Source organism: Pararge aegeria, chromosome 11, assembly GCF_905163445.1.
Source record: "Pararge aegeria chromosome 11, ilParAegt1.1, whole genome shotgun sequence".
Lineage (NCBI taxonomy): Eukaryota > Metazoa > Arthropoda > Insecta > Lepidoptera > Nymphalidae > Pararge > Pararge aegeria.
Window position 1 is genome coordinate 12,464,248 of NC_053190.1, and position 23,574 is coordinate 12,487,821.

General features: G+C 34.5%; 3 long non-coding RNA genes across 3 annotated transcripts; all 3 read right to left on the bottom strand.

Annotated features, from left to right (window-relative positions):
* Positions 1–3,738: 3,738 nt before the first annotated feature.
* On the bottom strand, positions 3,739–6,087 carry LOC120627552. Its single transcript, XR_005658933.1, has 4 exons — positions 5,905–6,087; positions 5,805–5,825; positions 4,868–4,986; positions 3,739–4,055 (listed from the first exon to the last, which is right to left on the bottom strand). It is a non-coding gene; the product is annotated as an uncharacterized LOC120627552 (long non-coding RNA).
* Positions 6,088–11,979: 5,892 nt separating this feature from the next.
* Positions 11,980–14,133, bottom strand: LOC120627498. The gene is made up of 5 exons (XR_005658922.1): positions 14,089–14,133; positions 13,382–13,435; positions 12,781–12,833; positions 12,261–12,274; positions 11,980–12,048 (listed from the first exon to the last, which is right to left on the bottom strand). It is a non-coding gene; the product is annotated as an uncharacterized LOC120627498 (long non-coding RNA).
* A 4,642-nt stretch (positions 14,134–18,775) lies between these two features.
* LOC120627501 lies at positions 18,776–21,901 on the bottom strand. Its single transcript, XR_005658924.1, has 4 exons — positions 21,795–21,901; positions 20,679–20,744; positions 19,479–19,599; positions 18,776–18,832 (listed from the first exon to the last, which is right to left on the bottom strand). It is a non-coding gene; the product is annotated as an uncharacterized LOC120627501 (long non-coding RNA).
* Between the last annotated feature and the right edge of the window lie 1,673 nt (positions 21,902–23,574).

Genomic DNA, 23,574 nt, shown 5'->3' on the forward strand with positions numbered 1-23,574 from the left:
ACTTTTATGATATCATCGGAATCCCTGAAACTACTAAGTTAATTTTGATCAAGGTTTTTGCTTCACCCAGATTATGCGCAAAGCAGGTTCATTGTTAAATGATTCAAGGTAATAGGCCAGCTAGAAGCACGGGACTACCAGGAGGTGTATTTATTGTTATGCGATAGCGATATGATTTTTGGAACATGAATATAGAGTGAGAACGCACATAAGCAAACTCTTCGACCATGATATATCAAGATAACCAATTTATATATTTTTTATTCTAGGTTTACATAAGAGTTCCCGATGCAGATCATGTGTAGTGTACAACGCAAAGCCAGCCTACGTGAGGTTACACGGCGAAGGAATATTAGAACAACGAAAGCTCCTGGCTTACCTCGACTGGATCCGTAGCATTCACTTTAACCGCGGCTATATATACAATCCTTGGCGAAAACTTAGCTGGTATGAATGAAGAAGATTATTTAATCGGAAAAACGTGAAGAGTTGCCATGCTAATACGAAATTTAAAATGACACTTGTCCCTTGATTAATGGATGTTGTTGATATTGAAAAGTGCGTGGGACTAAATAATTGTCTTTATTCACAAGGATTTTTGGGTTCCCTTAGTTAGCTGGAACATCAATTGTGGTCAATATAAGCTAGAACGGTAGTTTTTTTTTTTTAAGAGTCGTATCGCTTATTGCAAAGCCAAACGGTAGCACGGTGGCATGGTAGCGTACAAATTTGCGACATGCGACCAATCACAACGCAGCCACAATTAGAAAGGGTCTTGTCATTGGTTGCAACCAGGACGCAAATTTTAACGCTACTGCGTTGTATGCCTTATTGTGGACAGCTTAAGTAAATATTCTATAGATAATGGGGAATAGTAACTAGTCAAAAAAATTGTATAATTTCTGAAAACTTATTATAAATGAAGGGAGTAGAACTTATATATCGTGCAATAAAAAAAGGTAATTAGGTGTGATATTGTAGGTTCCGAGATGCTTACATAATGATTACTTTGTAGCGCCATGCATCATATATTGCTTTTTCGTTGGATGCCCCAAAGAAAGTAGTTAAGATACAAGTTAGATTTTTTTCAATGATATTATTAAAGACTGAACTAATATTATATCACAATTAAAGAGTAATTTCAAAATAAGAACATGGCAATAATGGGACATCCGTTGGATTTCAAAAATCAAAGGTGAAGGTGTAGGTAGGTAAAACTTATAAAAAAAAGTTGTAAAAAAAGAAAAAAAAAAGTTTCGGTCATATAGGTTATACATCTTTTTTTATTTCTTTAACGGAATTATATCAATAGAAAAAAAGCGAATATGCGCAGCCGCAGATGTAAGTTACTAGTCATGACCACGATCGTAAATAAAAGCAATAATATATTACATTCTATCGTAAATCATAAAAGAAATGTAAAATTTATTTCACTGTTATTAAATGTATAACTATAAATTATTACCAATACGTGATAATTAGAGTAAATAATATTAAACTAAGTATAAATGTAATAATATAACATCTAAGTATGTACGTGTTAAAACTTATCTAGTTATTTACAAATGCGAAGGCATTTTAAATATGATAGATTCTTCAGTGAGTAAAACTGCTGGTAGATTCGCACTGTGGCTTTCTCTGTTGTATAAAATGTATGTATTATGCCTGCTTTCTGATTCCAATTCCGTTGGTTCGATTCCCACTACTGGAAAATGTTAGTTTGATGAACATTAATGGATTTTAGTGTCTTAGTTTATATCTGTATTTTATATGTATTTATGTATATTATTCGTAAGAATATTCATCAGTCATCTTAGTACCCATTACACAAGCAACGCTTCCAATGGGGCAAGATGGCGATGTTTGTATTGTCCTAGTAAATTTATTATATTATAGAACTTTACAGAATGTTCAAAGTTTTGTGTGACCCTAAAATTCAATTTCCTATGAGGTATTATCAAGTGCTGTGTCTGGTTTACTCTATTGTATGGATGCGAAACGAAGATTTTAAAGAAGTAAAGTGGTAGACGGTTGCAAGCGTTTGAAATTTTTTAAACTATCATGGAGAAACTTCATCTCAAATGCTCAAGTAGAGTGCCAAATGACAACGAAAACCAATGACCTTTTTCGGTCACCTACAGAGAAGTACGAGTTTTCAAGGTTGATCCTTTTACGCAAAATTACCGGAAAAAGAGCACTTGGGAGACAGTGAACGAACCTATACCTAGTCGGAACTCAAGAAGATGGCACATCATCGTACGATTTTTAATTTGATAATGGAACTTATTGATGATGATAAAATATCGCAGTTTAACTCACCCAAGAATTAACTTGCTTTGTGCATGCTTGAAACCTAAAACCGCTCTAAAACATAATGAAAATTTGTATATTCGAAATAAGTCAACTGTGTTACTTTTGAGCAAATCTAAATAGAGATGACCAAACTTTAATATAGACCACCTCAAAGTAGGTACACCTTAAGAACCTGTTCTAAGCTCGGTGTATTTTTATTGAACGGGGGTGCTGTGATTTTCCTGATAGCATAGTTATATAACTCTCACTATAACTTACTTATGTACTATAACGCTTCTTCTTTTAACTCTTCTTTATATCTTTCATTATAAAGCAGATCTATAAAAATGTTTTTTTATTTAAAGTGTTTGTTTTAACTACTCTTACTGGAAATATCAAGTTTTGTTTTTAAGATACGTATCATAAGTTTAAAAACGCTTCTATTTGAACCCGCATATCTGACAACAAAGCCACGGTCATATTGCTGCCCACTGATGCTGTAATTTAAATATGCATTGTACCAGTCTTATAAGCGAATGGCATATATACTGGATTAAATTTTTTTGTTTGAGAAATGGAAGCTTACAAAATGCAAATGTCACAATAAGCAATTTTAAAATGAAGTGTGAACTCACCAAGCTAGCAATATTAAAAGTTATAACCACTGACTCATATCATACATTTTAAGTTTATGCTAAGCGAAATAAACAATAGCGTCTATTCTGTTGTACATACATCTCCAAACTAAACTAATTTGACAGGTCTAAAATTAAAGGTCTTCTCAGAATATTTGCCGTAAAAAAGGATAAGGTCTTGTGAATTTAGTTAAGCAGAAAGATTTATAACCAACAAAATTAGTCTCTGTATCTGTATAACTAATAATAATATTAAACTACTATTTGTAATTTTTTTAACCTTATTATTTGTTAAAGACTCTTGGTATATAATTACAGACAGTCTGTGTCTGAAAAGTTCGTTTGTGCGCCTAGAATATATGAGCTATCATTTATTACTGCTAGCTACAATAAAAATATATAACTTAGCAATTTACTTTTTAAATATATTGCATGGTATAAACAGTCAGGTGTCGAAGGCGCTCTTTATTACACACCTTACAGTGGAAAATGTTAAATTAATACTAATAATGTAAACTTAAAGACAGTTATTAAAAAAAAACAAAATTTGGTCTCTGTTGTGACAATGTTAGGTGTTTTCGAACGGACACCCTACATTCTTGTCTATGTCAGAATTAGTACCATAGAGAATTGGTTGTCCGAATATTCCTACACCAAAATTTTTTAGGTCCACCCTGGACAGACCTGGTTAATCCGTGATCTTACAATTGGACCAGGGAGGGGTTTATTCCATAGGAGCAATCTTATATTATGATAAAAAGTAAAAAATTATTTTTAATTTACATATTTTATTTATTACAAAAGTATTGTAAAAAAGAAACCATTTTAGTCACAATTCGAATAACTACCTTACGTGAAAGCTTGAATGCTTTGAGGTTAAGGTTGTTTGTTGACATTTTTCAAAAATGTCGTTCAGTGTAGCTTATGGAAACCATAGTAGGCATACAGCCCAAGTAAAAGACTACCTATACCTAATAAGTACTCTGTGGTGCTGGCGCTGTATCTGGACGAAACAGAACAGTGATGTGAGGTGTCTTATTATATTATATTAATATAACTTACTGGTACTGCTACCCAGTTTTATCATGACAGGATATTACTTACGGTTAATTAGTCTTCATTGCAAAACTGAAATCAACAATATCATAAATAATGAAATGCATACCAACACATGACATGGCGTGTCTGTTTATTTATTTATTTGCTATCTATGTTCGGTTCAGATGTTTGTTTAACTAAATTTGAAACCAAGAACAATTTGTGCCATCTTGGAAACTCACCTGGGATATTTTTTATCCAAGAAAAAATATAGGGATTGTTCAAGTTTAAAATAAATGAATATTTCTTTCTGCACCGATTTAATGAAACTTTGCAAAGCCTTAGTTTTTACCCTGGGAACAAACCTAGATTAATAATGAGGCCAACCGCAAAAAATAAAAAAAAATAGTAATGAAATTTTAATATAGAAAATAAAAGATAGCGTAATTTGAAACAGTAAATATCTGAATGATACTTAATAAAATAAATATAGATGCAATGAAAATGTATAATTAATTGATAACCTATATTCAAGCGGTCATAGCCTAGTAGGTCTGAATCCCAGCCCGCAGCTCTAACATTTCTAAACTAGGTTCGTTTTAAACAATTAAAATATCACTTGCTTCAACAGTGAAGGAAAATATCGTGAGGAAACCTGCATGCCTGAGAGTTTTCCATAATGTTCTCAAAGGCGTGTGGAGTCCCCCAATCTGCACTGGGCCGTCCAGTGCTGGACTACGACCTAAACCCTTCTTAATGTGAGGCGGGTGTCTCCTACCCGTGCCCTGTAGTAGGCGGTAATGGGTTTTTATGATGATGGTGATAAACCTGTATATTTGTTGAGCGTTTTTAAGTATGAATGTTAAGGATGAATGTTAATAACTAATTATTTTAAGACTCACAGGAAAACATGGTGGAAACATATTGAATGTAGGATTTCGGGGTGCACCAGTGCTTATACTTTGAAATGAACCCGAAAAGGCACCATTCGGAGTAGAAGATGCTGTGCTAACAGCAGTAACTGAAAAATTAAAACTATTTATTTTTAAGAATTTTCGTTTGTATTAATTACCAAAACATACCAATGCCTAGTAAAAATGTGCAAAAATAAAATCGCCTGTTTAATTTATAATCGCATACCCTTTGATTAGCAATATACACACCACTGTCAAAAAGTTTTTGGTCACCCACGGTGGGGTAAATATTTTAGTTCTAATAGTTAGCTAAGTTAATGTTTTCGTACTTCACGCCGAAAACGCCAATAAAAGTCACAGAATATTTAAAGACAGAACATACAAATTACTTGTTTAATCAGTATTTTTAAACACTCAAGAGATAACCATCGACAAAAACAGAAACCGGACACTTTTTCAGCCAGATTTTGTAGTAGGGACTTATTACATTCTTGATCGTAAAGCTATACTTATAATTATAATATCCTAAAAAACATATAGTAAGCCATATACACGAAGGTAGGTACAGGCCAGGAGAATATTTAATTAACAAACTATAAATAAGTTACGTTCGTATGTAGGTATCTACTTTGGTGCATTGCCACAGTAGACGTTTTTAAATTGGTTTATGGTCTGAATTGACATAATTTCTAGTTGTACCTACTACAATATTTCCAATTGTCTTTCTCTGATGATCTTATCCGGATTATTACGACCATTAAAAAAATCCAAGTGTGTTTAGCCATTCTTAAGTGACGCTCCAACCAACGATCACCATTATTTTAGTATAGGCAGGTATAAATTATAACTGTGTTAATAACACAGTTATAATTTATACCTGCCTATATCCACGACCACGATTAAGGCAATATTAATGTTCACGTACCTTGAACGGAATTATAGGAGCCTGAAATTAAAGAAATACGCAAAATGATTATGCTACATATCTGTGCAAAAAATTCAAATACTTAAACAGATTAACTTACGTGAGCACCTCCCAGAAGTTAAGTAAAATACAATCAATAGTGTGAGTAAAAATCTTAACTTCATAGTGTTAAGTTCTAACTATTATAGTAACATAGGAGTGATCATTATTTCCCTCTAAGCAATAGTGAAATAAAAATTTATATTTATATGTAGAACAATAAAAGCCGGAAAAAAAATTGTACACAAGCTATTGCGTCTTACGATGGTAGGAAAATAACATTGATATTACAGTAAAGTGCAATAAAAAGATCATGAAAAGGTTGTAAAAGTTCAGATTAGCGTTGCCATAAAAGCTAAAAGGTAGATTAGGATTTCACATGTCGTAGGCATGTTATAAAACTAGCAGCATGAAAATAAGTAATTCCGTATTATATTATTGATTCCTAAGAAATCAGAAATAAGTAGATCCGTTAAAGAACAAGAGTAAGCGATATATCAGAGTCGCGAAGCTGAATTGGCAATGGGCAGGGCATAGCTCGGAGAACCTGAGCGATGAGAACTTGAGAGATAATAATAATAATAATAAAATGATGAGATGTACGTTGGAGTCCCAAGGTGCTGCAATGGCGACCCCGCACTGGTAAACGCAGCGTTGGTCGGCCACCAACGAGGTGGAGCGACGACACCAAATGAGTCGCTGGGAGCCGCTGGAAACAACCGGCCCAAGACCGCGAATTTCGGAACTCCCTACACAAGACCTATTTCCACCAGTGGATCTCAATAGGTTGAAGTGACGATGTTGATGATGATGACTAAGAAATATACATATGTACGGGAGCTATGGTGATACGCTCGACCGTAACAATAGGAAGATCTTCCTCCGAGCGGGTGATCATGCTCGGGGACCGAGGTCCAAACATTCATTTTTGGAAGTTGTATATATAGGCATTCTTCGTGAACACTTCGCTAGCGCGATGCAGGATTTTAGTAGCGCCATCTAGTAATGTAATGTGGAGACCGCCACACATATAATTGTGGCATAGCGTCAGAATAGTTATACAGAGTTTTGTCATACTTTACCAGTCAGCACAATTCAAATGACAGAGCGTAGGAGTGCTCAGGAACTTCGTAATCTTGTTCTTCCGGCGCCATTCTTCCACAGAACGGCGAGACGCCTTGAACGGCTGCATCCTTATGTGGTTGATACACAGGCAACACGCACGAAGCGCTTTTCAACTACGTTTCTGATACGGACTGCTAAGGTTTGGAACGCTCTTCGGGCATCGGTGTTTCCTGATTCATACAACTCGAATGCTTTCAAGGCAAGAGTGAATCTTCTAGGTCAGCGCGCCCCAACTTAGACCGCATCATTGCTTTAGATCAGGCATGATAGTTGTCAAGCGCAAGTTTATCCCGTATAAACAAAAAAACTAAGTGGAAAACCAGTATATAGGTATACAAAGCAACACTACGCACAGCATGTAGGGAACACGTCCTGAAAAGTGCTACCCTGTGTCATTCAACTTGAGGTGAAGGTGTTAGGCGTCATGCACCTGTAATCGGCATAATAAACCGGCAACTATGTCCTTCAGACCGGAACTCAGCAGTGCTGCAGAAATATCTAAACATGATGGTAGTAGGAACGAATGAACTCTATCACGAGAAGCTCTAGTACTATTTTCTAAGCTTAATATAGAACTTCGTGCGTGCGTCTCTCGCAAAACCTCGGAAATAGCTAGATCGATCTGTTATATTTTTATTATACAAAGTTTGTTTACAAAAAAAGACATGAACATCTCAAACGAACACCCGAAGAATCAAAAATATCTGTTATCTGGTTATTGATAGTTACAATTAATACAGAATTAATATAAATTCACTCACTATAGCTTAAATACAGTTAAAAATTGAAGTCATAATTGTTAAAAACCCACAGAGTTTAATATGATTTTAAGTTAATAAAGGTGTATTTCATCGCCGTTGAAAATGCTTTCAAACACGTTCGTTGAACTACAATGTCACTATTGGATTCCTTAAAACAAACCTGGAACTATGATATATTATGACTTACGAGTACGTGCGTAAGGCTAACATCAACATGCGGACATCAATTGTCGAATGTTCGGATGACTGAACGTTTATGGATGTGTGGATATTTGGTAGATGATCCCACATAATATATGAAAATACGGTTATTTTTTTTCGTCTCGCGGTTGAATGGCATTTTGCGAAGAATTAGTTTCGGTTGAAAGCATTAAGGAGGTACTAAAACAGTCTACCTTATGCATTGGTAAATATGGAAATAGTACAGGAGAAATAATAAATACAAAATATTTTTAGAATTTATTTCTAATAAAAAAAAAGATTTAGGCAAATTCAGAACATACTCCTTTTTGAAGTCGGTTAGTGACGCTTTAAAACGCTCTATTTTTGGATTCTGAAATCATCTTTGTGTCATACTTTACGTATAATGCGAAAATAAAGTAGTAAAATAATAGTTTTAAAATTATAATTTAAAAATATTAACTTTTTTTTTTCATTCAATTATAACACCTCGTCTTTTGATGCCGTGATGTCGTCTTCTGTGATGCCTTTCCACTTTTCGTTCCTGCAACCGAACACACTTTTTAAAAACGAGTATCTATCCTATAATATTTCTATCACAAACAACCTATGACATATTTGATCTTATAACTGCCTCGTTAGTGTAAAAACTACGACCAACGAGCGAGTTACATAAGATCTTTGTCAACAACGGGTCACGGGCCGTAGATTTTACGTGGGTATTGGATTCTCCGAAAATTTGGACGAGTCCAAAGATGAGCAATTTTCGGCGGTTAGTGACCTTTCCGTCAGTATGTCTGCCAGTCTATTAGTATGAACAACACAGGTCTGCTGCCCCTGGAGCTGTGAAAAAATCAAAGTTTTAAGTACATAAACGTTACCAAAATACACGGCCATTCATGCCGCATATTTTGATACTCCCAAAGGAATCAAATCTTGTGGGATACTTCCCGTTAACTTAGAATCATAGAATTCTTAGAGACGTGTCAGTATTTTTTTGAAGACAAGGTTGCTTAGCAGCAGCCAGCTCCATTTCCATCTCCAATAAGATAAAAAATAATGTTAGTTAAATATTATAAAATGTCGATTTCGGAAAAGAGCAACTGCTGAGTTTGTTGATGGCTTCTTGTCGGTTGATTACTTTGAAACAATACAACAAACATACAAGAAAAAAAAAAGTTTGAGTTATAATAAGGCGTACTGTAACTAAATAAGTGAATATTGAATATCAATCATTGATGAGGCCAGTCACTCCTATATTGCAGGCAATAGCCTAGCTTCATTATCATATTATTACTTTATTTATATAAATATTTTTTTTACATATTATATTAAGTACGTACAGGTTCTGCCTGCGGATTTTCCACATTAACTATGATGTTAGTCGTTTGTGACGATTTCGCTGAAGCGTTATTGGTAGGGTCCGCTAAAACAAAGAAAGGAAATAAAGGAACCTAGAATATATATTTTTTTGGAACTCTTATAATAAAAATCCGAGAGTTTGACCGTAAATATTTTTTAGTTCTAATGAACTAAAAATAACTAAAATTGTTAATCTAATGATTAAAAAAATGTTTATACGTCGGTATATATCACATATTATATTTAAATAAAAATACATTACCAGTTACTGAGGTGAGAACGGGCGCAGGATTTACTGCAAAAAGTAATTATGAATTATACAGCAGCTTTTAAGCATGACACCTTGCTTAATAAGAAGGTAGGTATCGAAATAAACATTATTTTATGCCATATTCTTAAAAAAAAATTAAAGCCTATTTAATTTTAGAATTTTCAATATAAATTATGTAAAAAAAAAACTATCATAGAAATAGTATTATTTTTTGCCATTTCCGGTAGAGTTGAAAATCAATATGGCTTAAAACATTTTTAAGATTTCCACACCAAGCTTTTTCTATCATGTTCCAATAGACATCGATTATCGACACTTTAAGACATCGCTTTTAACCATTTTTTATTACTTTTATATACAAAAAATCTGAACCGAGAATTAAAAAAAATATTACCATAGTAATTTGTTGTCAAAAGGAAAGCCATAATTCCAAGAAATATAATATTAGCTTGCATTTCGTATTAAGTTTAAATCAGAATGTATTAGTATACGGGAGTAATTATGATATAACTGCAAGAGTTCGTACATTAAATTAGAATAATCTGGCAGTAAAGTGTTAATACATCACGTTATTCTGTGAAGTCGTGCCTTATTTTTCCTTATCACATACAAAATGGTAATTTTGAAAACACCTGTAAAAAGTAGATTGAACCTTTAACTCGATTCAGAAATATAATTTTATTTTAACGCATTTCATGTTTCTTGTTAAAATTCATCATCATTGAACCCGTTTACCGGCCTACAAGATGGCATGGGTCTCCTCTTAGATTGAGCAGGGCTAAGGCCGTAGTCCGTACGCTGGCGAAGTACAGATTGGTAGACTTCACACTTTGAGAACATTATGGAGAACTCTCAGGCATGCCGGTTTCTTCACGATGTTTTACCATAGCGTTCAACGCATGCAAGTAACTATCAATTGCTTAAATTCAAAACGCACATAAGTCCGAAAAGTTAGAGGCGCATGCCGAGGATCTAATTCCATTCTCCCGAAAGGGCGGCCAAAACAATAATCACCAGGCTATCACCGCTTTTACGTGCCCATGGAATACTAACGACTTCAGTTTGCAGATCCTTACGATAGTAATTATCGAATTGGGAAGAAGATTGTAAATAGCTAAGGGGAAAAATGAAAACAATACTTCTTGAGCATCCTCTGCGAAATATAGCTCCACGATAGGGCATAGGGCAAGAGTGAGAAATACTTTAACCGTACCTGTAAGACTTCATAATAATCCATTTTGAGAACAGATTCGTACGAAACCAACTTAAAACGTTATAAAATAAATATTTTCCTATTTCCTATTAATATGAATTCTATGGAATCACAGGTCATGGTATAAAGATTTTTCTTTAAATAAATTTTATTCTGTTTTGAGAATATTATGCTTCAGGCATGCAAGTTTTCTCGCAATGTTTTATTCATTGTTAAGGAATTAAATAGGTACTACTTGTACTTATTTAATTGCTTTAAACGTGCTTAATTTGAAAAGTTAGAGGTGTGCCTAGGATCAAACTCGGTCGCCCTGAAAGTGAAGCCGATGTCCTAATTAATACTCGTAGATTATTATTGTTTCTACGCATTATTAACTAATAGTACTATGCCGTACTCTTCGGATTTCAATTTAAAATTCGAATGAAACTACAAGACTAGACGTCATATTCGTGGCTGGTGTATAACGTACACAATGTTTTTTTTTTCTCTGAACTGCCACTGACGTCTATGCCCGTTTCTAATTAACAGCTTACATTTTTGCCCATTTGTAGCGCCAAATGTGACGTACGAGTGTCCATGGAACTAATATTACAGTGGTTTTAGTAAATCGAATTTTTGTGCCGCGGACACTCGTTCTACAGATTTCAGCGCCTAAATGTCGTCAATCAATTGGTAACATAAACCAAGTGACAATAACTTGCTCAGTAGTAATAATATAGGTCTGCTCACTAATGGGGCTTATAATACGTTTTAGTGTTATTTGTACTTACTTAGTTATTCTTTCGTGTTATAATACAAGATATGAGAAACACCAAATATAGTGTTGTCTGTACCCGATTTATCTCCTGTGTACCTCTACATAACGTACTGGTACGTTTTTGTGCGTGTATAATATTTTATATATCATTGTCCACCATTGCACAGGCTTCCTCTGTTTGTAGCAAAGATCTGCCACGCTGGTCCAATGCAGGTTAGCGGGTTTTAACGATTACTATTACTTTTAATTTTTAGTGACAATAATCTGGGCTGTTCTTCGAGGTAAGTGCTTGGGTAATACCAGGTGCCTATCTCTGGACTGGTAGTATTTTTTTTAAATATGAATCTACGGCATCTCACGGCCTGGTATAAATATTTTCTTTAATAAATCGAATGTAACTTTTAGATTTCAAACACCAAAGAATATTTTCTTTTATTTTCAGGGTTGAATAAAAATGCAAAATTTTTATTTTTATTATAGTCAGTTTATTATTTCTTTTGAAAAATAATTTTCGGAGCTCGGTTCTCAAGCGTACACTGAAAAAAGTAAATGGTTTATAATATTTTATTAAATATAAATAAATTGTTAATAAATAAATTGTAAGAGCTAAAGATATTTTGTGTCATTGATTTAATGTGACTTAGTGATGTTTTACAAAAGTTTTAATTTTAATACCAATAATTAGTAATTTAAGCTAAATTATTAAAAAAAATATATCAATCAGTAAGTGTGGAAAAAAGGCACTTACTTGCTTTAACATCCCTGCAAAATGAATAGTAAATTATTGTATTTAACTGTATTCAGTGGCGTGCATAGAGGGTATGCACAGGGTATGCAGATGATATAAAGTAAAGAAAATCTCCAGTACGAGTTATAAATACTTAAGGGTAGCTTTTTATAACTCTTACAATGACTATCCTCAAGTCTTTTATAACTTGTACTGGAGATTTTCTTCATTTTATGTCATCTGCATACCCTGTGCATACCCTCTAAGCACGCCACTGACTGTATTATTTTATGACATACATATTTGCTAGACGAGTGTTATATAAAATAAAGTTTTATTGTTTCTTCATAGTTAAGTGAAGATCTTACCAATTGGTCTTCGCACATGGTTAAAGTTAGGTTCCTGCGTGCGACCAATTAGAAGGCTTGCTCAAACGGACGCGCATTGTGATTGGTTGCACACAAGACGCAAACTCGTACGTCACAGTGAACTAGGTGGAACGCCTCGCTTTTAACGTTTCACAGATAAAAATAATACTAACCATAAAACTGCACATAGTGGAAACTGCATTTTGTATTGCAGCGCCGATGGGGTCTGTGAAAAAGCAATGCATGTCATACAATACAATGAATGAATACTGTATTTTTTCTGCAAGATGTAAGCCATCTTCAGCAATCTATAACAGTCCACCGCTGCAGTAAAGATCTCTTACAAACAGAGGTTTTGCCCGTTATCAACACTCTGGGGAGACGGGTTGGTGATCGTTGCAGAAGATGGTAAAATTAGCACAGCGGAGGCAGCTGCCCATTTATCAATATACTCCCTTAGTCGCCTCGTACGATACCTGCGGGAAGAGTACAGGGTAGTGACCACTGTATTTTGATCTGCCTTCCCCACACGGCATGATGTGAGCTATATCTGTGCGGGTCTCCACTCAGAATAAGAAAGGTTTAGAACGTTGTCTACCATCCTGGCTCTATGAGAATTCTCAGGAGTTCAGGTTTTATTGAATTGCTTTACATAATTCCGACAAAACTAGAGATGCGTTCCGGGGATCGAACTCAGTCCCCCCATTAGAGAAATCGAAGTCCTAACCACTAGACTATCACCGCTAGTAGGATTAAGTACTTATGGCTAGTTACCTATTGGAACCGCCTCAGGAACCACTCCAACTACTGGAGTCATTTCACAGGTGTCTAAAAAATACACAATAGTTTAGTAATGGATCCTTCGATATAGATATAACTGTAAAATCACCGAAGTATACAACGGGTTTCTTGAGCGTCTAGTAAAGCCAACGAGATGAACATGCCGTGGTAGTAATTTGTTCGGGTAAACGACTCCCACATAACCTCTGTCCAGACCAAAAGGACGGATGTAGCCATAAAGCTTTTCTACCACATCAAAAAAATAAAAAGGTTTTTGAAAACCCCGGGGAATGTTGATTCTCGTATGCAAAATATCTCATTGCAACGTTTAACATTGGGTTAACTGTGATGCCATACATAGGAAATAAAGACTAATCTTAAAAGTGGTAACTTTAATCATGTGCTTTTCCGGGACTCATGTAGCTTGCCTCCTGGAGATAGACATAGAATATTTTTTATCCCGGAAAAGCTGCTAATAAAAGATGCCCAGGGATTACAGAGTAGTTTTTGTAACCTATACATGGCGTGGCCGCTTAAATTATCTTGCTTAAATTTTATAAAAAATATTAAATTTATAGTTTGTTTAGACGGGCCACAGGAAACATTTTTTAACGGGAAAATATAGGGTTCCTGCGAGACTTTAGGAAACCAAAATAAACGCAGACAAAGTCGCGAGCAACAGCTAGTAATATATAATTTACCTGTCGTACATGGTGGACTCGACAGCGCATATGGTGTGACTGAAATATCATATTAATAATCTTAAATTTTAAAATTTTTATATCATTTGAATAATTATTGTGTTAAGCACAAAATAGCATAACAACACTTGCCTGTTAACAAATTGCTAAATAAATATAACACACAAATAAAAATGCGAACTTTAATTGCTTTGCCCATTCTTGTAAGTTACTTTAGACAAATTTGTAAATAGTAGTGTTGAATATCTATATATTTATACCAACTGCAACTTGGTTTTTAAAGCTCGTTAAAATTGATATTGATTTTTCGTGCAACAATATTATTAATTGCTATATACAATAATTTAACTAGGTAGATAACTAACAATATTTTTTAATCTTTTATGAAAAATATTACAATAACATTTATAAATAACTCTAAACATAACTTATACAAAGCTTCATTTGTACGCTGAATAGCGCAAATAACCAGCTCTTTGCGCAAACTAGCTAGGTAGTAAAAATAACGAAAACAAAACAAAAACAATTTAGTCACCATATTTAGTTAAAATTAAAAGTATTTAAAGAATATGTGTCCATAGAGGACCTATTCGGGAGCACTCTTTGAATTGTTCCTTACCTCAAAAACAAAATATTCACGTAATCTGCTAAAACACGACTGAGCTATCAATGTCATCATCATCGTCAATATGTCGCTGTTGCACGTTAGCCTCAGGAGTGTTTTAGAGCGAAACCATGCTGCGCGAAATGTTTAATAGTAATAAATAAATAAATAAATATCCTACGACAATACACACACCGCCATCTAGCCCCAAAGTAAGCGTAGCTTGTGTTATGGGTACTAAAACGACTGATGAATATTTTTATGAATAATATACATAAATACTTAGAATATACATATAAACACCCAGACACTGACAAACATTCATGCTCATCACACAAACATTTTCCAGTTGTGGGAATCGAACCCACGGCCCTGGGCTCAGAAAGCAGGGTTGCTCACTAGTCTTTAACAATTAGTGTTTTTCTGGTGTTTTTACTCGAACTTAATACATATTAGCAAAACAAAAAATGCTGCAGAGTATTGTCATTATTGCCAGACTTTTCATAATGCACTGATACGGAACACTTAGCCGTTAATTTTTATTGTATTTATTTTTGGGGAAAAATAATATTTCTCATTTTATTTTTCTTGTTTCTCTATTTTTATGTGGTACCACGATAAAAGTGTATTCATACATTTAATCAAACCTTTCTTATTATTTTGTGTTTATTAATTTATTGATTTTATCAAAATGTATGATATTTAATGCATTCACCAGGATCCGAACTATAGGTTGATCCTATTGGTGAACCCAACGAAATATCACTCGGAAGGTCGCTTATGGTGGGTAATCTAAAAACATACTGGTATTGGTCTTTTCCCTATAGTAAACTATAGGTAGTAAACTATACTTTTTTATACAAGGTTTAAAACCTTGTATAAAAAAAAGGTACCGTACGCCTTTTTCTTTTGGATTTTTCAACAAATTACTTAAGTTTTCTTGGTTGTGAAACTATTGGTTTATACTTAATCGTCAATATTTACTCATTACGTACATATTATATAGACATTATTTAGTTTGCTGGATTGATAAACAACACATGATTAAATAAAATAAATGTAACATATACTCATAAAATAACTTTTTATTAACCGCTATATTATTTAAATTTTATTTATTCCACGAATTTCAGTTTTAATACTGTATCATTTTATGACATTTTCGTGGCAATAACCTCTGTCATAATATTGCTAATAAATAAATGCTATATCGTTGATAGAAATTAAATATGTATGCGTCAGCCCTATCAACTAAAATTATATCAATCTTGATCAGCAGGCTACGCGATGTACAGACCTATTCAGCCTATAATATTATGATATGGATGCTTTAATTTTTCGATAGGCAGTATTATATATATATATATATATATTATTTATAAATATAATACTGCCTATCGAAAAATGTACGCCTTATTCGGTTGGTGGTCTTTTGGTTTTTTCAACAAATTACTTAAGTTTACGTTTTCTTAGTTGTGAAACTATTGTTTTATACTTAATCGTCAATATTTACTCATTACGTACATATTATATGGACATTATTTAGTTTGCTGGATAGATAAACAACACATGATTAAATAAATAAAATAAAAAAATTCCCATAAAACAACTTATGTATTATTTAAATTTTATTTCGTCCACGAATTTCAGTTTTAATACTGTATGGTATTATTTTATGACATTTTCGTGGCAATAACCTCTATCATCACGTTGCTAATAAATAAATGCTATTTCATTGTTAGAAATTAAATATATATGCGTCATCCCTATCCACTAAAATTGTATTAATCTGTTTTTTTTTTATTGATTTAGCATAGATCAGCAGGCTACGTTGTGCAGGGTATATGTTATAATTTTTCTATAGGCCCCTATTTTGATTGATTAATTGAACATTAAGCGTTTGTTGTAATTTTATAATAGTTATGAATCTTACGGACTTTTTTGTTAATATAATAATGAGTAACTACAATGTAAATTAAGTAGGTAACGTACCTACTATTTTTGTGTATCATCAATAACTTATAGTCCATTTACCTGACGACGATGGCGCAGGGGAGAGCGCTGTGGCTTTTTGTTAGAGGGTCCGGGGTTCGATTCCTGCCAGGAGCAATTTGAGAATTTATCATTTCTGTATTTTCTCTGGTCTGCTCTGCCACCAACCTACCAACAAAGCTATGATATAGTGGTATGGTTCATAACTACCATACATTAACATGTTAGTCCGCTACCATCTTAGACTGCATCAACACTTGCCGTCAGGTGAGATTGTAGTGTAATAAAAAATTAAACTATGATCACTCCCTCCATAAGTAAAAACTTAATGAATATCCGTGCGGTAGATTTTGAGTTAATCGCATTCAGATGGACATACAGACGCGGACGGAATTAAAATAGATTATATTTGTTAATCAATGAAATCGTTGGTATTATACACACAATATATTATTGTGTATATATAATCATATTCAAAACATAAGTCTGGGTGAAGTCAAGAAGTACAGATCTGGGTGGGATGAGAATTTGGCGCCGCAAGTTGTGAAGATGTAATACGAATGTCTAAGGAACTAAAATATGAATCACTATTAACACTTTAATATTAGTTGCAGAGATAACATAATATTAAATGTTCTGCTCTAAATAAGGACAATAATTTTGTGTATTTGTATAAGGAAAGTCCACTGATAACATAAGAAGACAGTGAATACCCCAGAGCAGGGCTTTTCAACCTGGGTGTTGTTCCAACTTCTGTAGTTCAAAAAATCAACATTATAATTTATCGATAGTCTTCGTGTAGCGGTGTCACGGACTGTCCCGCACTTTGACAACTTGGGTCTAGGTCACCAGGCTCAGACATCCCATTGTTGGGGTACTATTATTTTTATTATTATTAAATATTGGATAGAAGCAGGCGTTACTTTGCAGAAATCCATAATATATTATGAAAATGAAGCTTAATTTGCTATACTCCGCGAACAGCAGGAGAATCTGTATGGAGTAATTTATAATTTCTTCAATCCGTATACTCCGCACCAAACAGATCCTCGGCAATGTATCCTCTACGCACGTTTCGCTCCGAAACTGGAGCAACCTCAGGAGATGTTGACTTCACAACGAATAATTGTTCACTTAACCAGTATCTCCTGCTGTACGCGGAGTATAGCAAATGAAGCTTAATTTTCATTTATTATTATTATTTAACTCTTACTTGTACACCACTTTGAAGTTAGGTAAATAAATAGAAATATAAAGACAGAAGTAGAATAGAAACAAAAGGCGGCCTTATCGCTAAGTAGCGAGCTTCTTAATTCTTTGTTGAATTTTATTATTTTCATTATGACAATGTTTTATTGTTTGCACCTATCTGCCTAACTAAATCTTGATGACCGATTTCTTGACTTGTTAGTCCGCCGCTGGATTAATAAGGCTGGGAACCCCTGCCCTAGAGTGCCAAGATAGAACATGTTCCATTCCCAGTCCAGTTAACGAAGGCCCGCAAAAAAATTGTGGTAATGACATCCAGATATACTGCGAGTGTTTCTACATAAGTCATGTAGGATCATTATGTACCATATTTCTCAGCCTCCTTAAGCAGTTAATAATCCAAAACCAACTTAAAGCGAGCAGCGTCTACTTTTCTTGTACGCATGGCTATAACACGCTTCCAAGGTCTGTGAATTCAGATACCATTAATACAAGAGGTATCTTCTCTACAAGTGCGTACCATCTAAGACTCTTTCTTACTCTCTGTCAAGGGTGATTGTTATTTGCAATAAAGGAAAGAGTTTGAGAGAGCTGTGGAGTGTGGGCACGATACACACTTAATACGAGAACATATCATACTTTTTCTTACTCTCTGTCAAGGGTGATTCTTGTTATTTGCAATAAATGAAAGAGGTTGAGAGAGCTGTGGAGTGTGGGCACGATACACACTTAATACGAGAACATATCAAACGATATACACGGATAAAAGTTATCGATTTCCTAATAATAATTACTTTTGTGGGTACGTTAACATTGTAACATGCAATATCTTATTTTTAAGGATTACAGGTGTCCTTATGGACGACAAGAAAAAAATAAATATAATAATGTCAACTTATTTATTCATAATCTTTTTTGACTATTTGAAGGGCTGTTTACCTGGAAAAATAAAAATCAATAAATAATTGTTTAATCAGTATTAATAAATGTGTAGTTTAGCGTTTTTATTCGTTGATTGCTTCTTTCATTGCTTGATTTGCAATCCTTTTATCCTTAAAAGCTTAAATTACAAGTTAGTCGATTTGATGAGACCGCATAACGTAGCAAAAGAGCAAAAGTGATAATACTAGTAGAATTCCGATTCAACTAATGAAGCAGTATATGTAAAAATGTTTGTTGTAATGGGGGTCATATCAAAAGCTTTGGGGTAAGGAGAATAACGTGCTGGCTGAAAGCCAGCGTAAGCAGTTTGCAAAAGATCCCGGTAATTTTCAGAGCTGTCTCCAATATTTAAGATTCCAGAATGATAGCTTCTAGAATGATTGTTGGCAATTAGAATAAATTTTACTAATGCTGTTTATTATTTATATTAAACTCAAATTCAAAAATGTTTCATTCAAGTAGAGTTCATACATTTAACATGTTACACTAATGTTAGTGATGGTGATAACTGCATTCGTTCACTTAAAACTAAAGCTAGGAGGGTTCCAAACGCGCCCTGGTCTAAGAAGAGCCCACAACAAACTTAGCCACGTATTAGAATTGTTACAGTTTTACAGAAAACTAAAACTCTTATAGGCATTACCCGTATCACCAAACCTGGTATGGTGGTATACCATAACCTGGTGACCCTGTATCCTGTCTTGCATCCTGTATTGTTGACGGATTTGATGAGCTCGACGACTTAGCGTTGTTCACTGGATTAACTGCGAGATACGTAAAAGAGAAATAATAATTAATGCTAAATAATAAATAATAGGTATGAAAATATAAAGCAGTGGTAGCACATTGGGTAGGAGCTCGACTTCACTTTTTGGAGACCGAGTTCGAATCCCAGCCACCGATGAAAGTTAGAGGTGCGTACCTCTAACTTTCATCGGTGTAGGAAAACATCGTGAGGAAACCTGCATGCCTGAGAGATGTACATAATGTTCTCAAAGGTGTCTGGAGTCCACTAATCCGCACTGGACGAGCGTGGTGGACTACGATATTAATCCTTTCTCATCGTTGGAGGAGACCCGTGCTCTATAGTGGGCCTATAATAAGTTTATATGATGGTGATGATGATAACAATCTAGTCGTAAAGTGTATTTCATTTAATTTTTTTTTAAATAAATAATCGGAATATAGTCATCATCATTTGTCCCACACTTCCTTCTTCTCTTAAAGGAGACGATTTTTAAGCAAAGCCCGACCATGCCGCCTAATGACGTTTTGCGGACTTTGACGATGATTGTGGTAAGTAATGATGCAGTCTAAGATGGTAGCGGGCTAACCTGTTAGGGAGTATGGCAGTCATACCCCTAATCAGTGTCTACGTGAGATCGCACCGGAACACTAAATCGCTTAGCGGCACGTCTTTGTGGGTAGAGTGGTAACTACCCACGGCTAACACCTCCCACCAGACTTGACCAGAGAAAATTCAATTTAAATAAATTCAGAACAAATTCTTAAATTGCCCCTGCTGGGAATCAAACCCGGGACCTCCTACTTTTGGTTTGGTTTTGATTGGTCAGGGTCATTGGTCAGTATTGGAAGTACAAACACAAATAAACATACTTTAGCATACAATATATAAATAAGGATATAAGATGAGATATTTATCGAGACCGACTGCTCAGAGAGCTCTCCAAAGTGCAGGAGCGGACCCCACAACAGGGCTGATACTGAGAATTTTTAACAAGAAAACCCAATATCTTATAATTCTGGGCCTTTTTTGGGAATCGAGACCAGAGCTTCGTTACTAGTAAATGACAATTTATACATTTATAATGTTGTTACATACCATTTATTGTTGGACCCTGACCATTTCCGGAGGGTCTTCTGGGTACGGAACTTCCACAAATTGGTACTAAAATAAATGTCATAACTATTATTAAAGCAATCTTGTAGTAACCGCGGTAGTTGAGTATTTCCCATGGAGAAGAGTAGCCTAGCTCCTTGGAAAGTTTTCCAACTGGTCTATGAAAATCCCGTCAGAGTTTAAAATTTTGGACACATGACTTTTTTAAATACGTGGTATGTCTCAAATAATCATAATATAATAATAGTTACAGATTTCAGAAGCCGGTACAAAAAAATCATTCAAAAATAGCAACAGGGGGTAGCCCTATTGAAATCCCCTTAATTTTCGAAGTAAAGAATTAATTTAGAATACATTTGTAAAATTTACTGTAACACAACGACTTTACACAGGGCCGGCCTTTTACTACTTGACGAAGGTTTCCTCGCCTACGGCATTCGTAGGTGTCATCTATTTTAAAAACTAATAGAGAAAAATAATAAAGAAACTAATTTTTTAATAAATAATCGAAATATTGAATTATATATTGTATCGGAAAAAGAGTCATAGTCTAGTTAATTTTTCCTAGATGATTTTAGTGATTAAAAATTCACAATGCCAGTCGCCCTTAATCTGAATACATTTGTGTTTGGTTTGTTACAAAAATTTTTACGCCCTCTGACTTGCGAAAAGTACTTATGCTTTGGTACAAAAAAAAATTAACCATTTACAACTCATGGTAAAAACTTTGATGGAAATATTTTTAAAAATAGGTTAAGAATTTGGTTAATAAGTTTGGTTAGTTAAATTATAATATTAAGGAATAGTTTTGTGACAGTTCTTAATTAGTGTCTAAAGTTTAAAATTTTAGTGCAAGATAATAGTCATATGTAAAGTAAACTCTAAATATATAAGAAAATTGCACGCCAGAAAGTGGCAACTGTTGGAACTATTCCCACTTACAACACCAAAAAAATTAACACATTTACAGAAATAAAATTTACTCTATTCTATTCTATTCTTACCAAATATGTACTTTAATATAAAGATCCCCAAACTATTATAAGATACCTTTATTTCACCGTACCGGCACGTATGGTAGTTAATTAAATTACTTACAGAATGTGCAAGTTCCCGATAAAATGAAATACGCAATCACGATAGCTACCATACACAATTTGGCAGCCATTATAGAGAATGATTTTTGAAGGAATATTTACTGAGACATAATTACTTGCAATATTTATACACATTAAGTAATTAAAACGATCGTGACCACGTCTTTATACTCAAATAAAATGCACTCTTCATAAAACTAAAATTAAAATTATTTTATTGAAAAACCTGTTAGTTTTTATAAATTTAAAAAGCATATAAAATTTTTGGAACCGACAGGATTTGAACCTGCGACTGTCTGGCAATCGCGGCCTGAGCGCTTTTTCCAATTAAGCTTCGACTCTCCTACCATCGATGCGGAAACGTTTCCTACTAGATGACGCTAGAGGCGCTATAAGACTGATGTAAAAAGGCATGTACAAATTTCGGCATCGATGTAGAGTCACTACAAACGGACAGACTTGACGTTTCAAAAGTGCTTATATTGGGCCTACCTGAAACAAATGAATTTTAAATTTTGAATTTTGATTGTAGCAGAGGCGTAGCTTAATTGGAAAAAGCGCTCAGGCCGCGATTGCCAGAGAGTAGCAGGTTCAAATCCTGTCGGTTCCGGAACTTTTTATATGCTTTTTAAATTTATAAAATTGATATTTTCTCCAAGTGTAGGTAAAAACACTAATAAAAATTATAAAACCTGTTAGTTATCCAATAAAATAATCTTAATAATAATAATACATTTAACACTCATTTACAATTTTCCAAAATTACAACCAGCATCATCATATCAACCGATTAACGTCCACTGCTGGATATAGGTCCAGCAGTATATATAAAAAGGTGTAAGGAGTTCCAAAGGGTCCAGTCCTCGTCGAGGGTCTACCAATGCTGCGTTTACCGTTGCGAGATCGCTATTCCAGCACCTTGGGACCCACGTTCATGGATTCTCAAGGCTATGTGCACCGCCCATTGTCATTTCAGTTCCGCGACTCGTCGAGCTATGTCCGTAACTATGGTTTTTCTACGGATCTCAAAATTCCTGACTTAATCCCCTAGAGTTACTCCTAACATAGCTCTATCCATCGCTCGCTTTGAGCCCTCTTATGAGACCCTCAGTGGGTCTCACAACGATAATACAAAGCAGTTTATAAATTGATTAACTTAAAGCTAGTTATACAGGTTTTAACAGACAAATTATTTTATAATTTCAGATAATTTTCTGGTCTGGTGGGAGGCTTTCGCCTTGGCTAGTTACTACCCTATGTCACCCTGCTGTCTGCCTGCTACTATCTTACACTGCATCATCACTAACCACCAGGTGAGATTGCAGCCAAGGGCTAACGTGTAGAGGAATATAAAACAAAATCTGAACCTCGCAGAAAAAGTGCAGCAAACTATCACCTATACCTATGTAAAAGTTACAATTGCTATGCACATGGTAACAGTTTAGCTGATAGCTTTTCGCGTTACATGTTGTTATAATACATATAGTCAATGTTTGTTTCCTTGCAAATGAAAATCACAAAACATAAAAATTAAATGAATACTTAGTTTTGGCACGTCTAGAACCACTTTATAACTAGTCACTATCATTGTCAAACTAGTACGGCAGGGTGATTACGTATCTTGCGACAGCTGCTGTCAAACGTCACTTTTATTTTTTTATTGTATGGAAAAGTTTGACAGCAGTGATGCAAGAATTACGCCTGTCGCATTGCTGTCGCGAGATACGTAATCACCCTGCCGGCCCACTACAGGGCACGGGTGTCCTCACTGAATGAGAAGG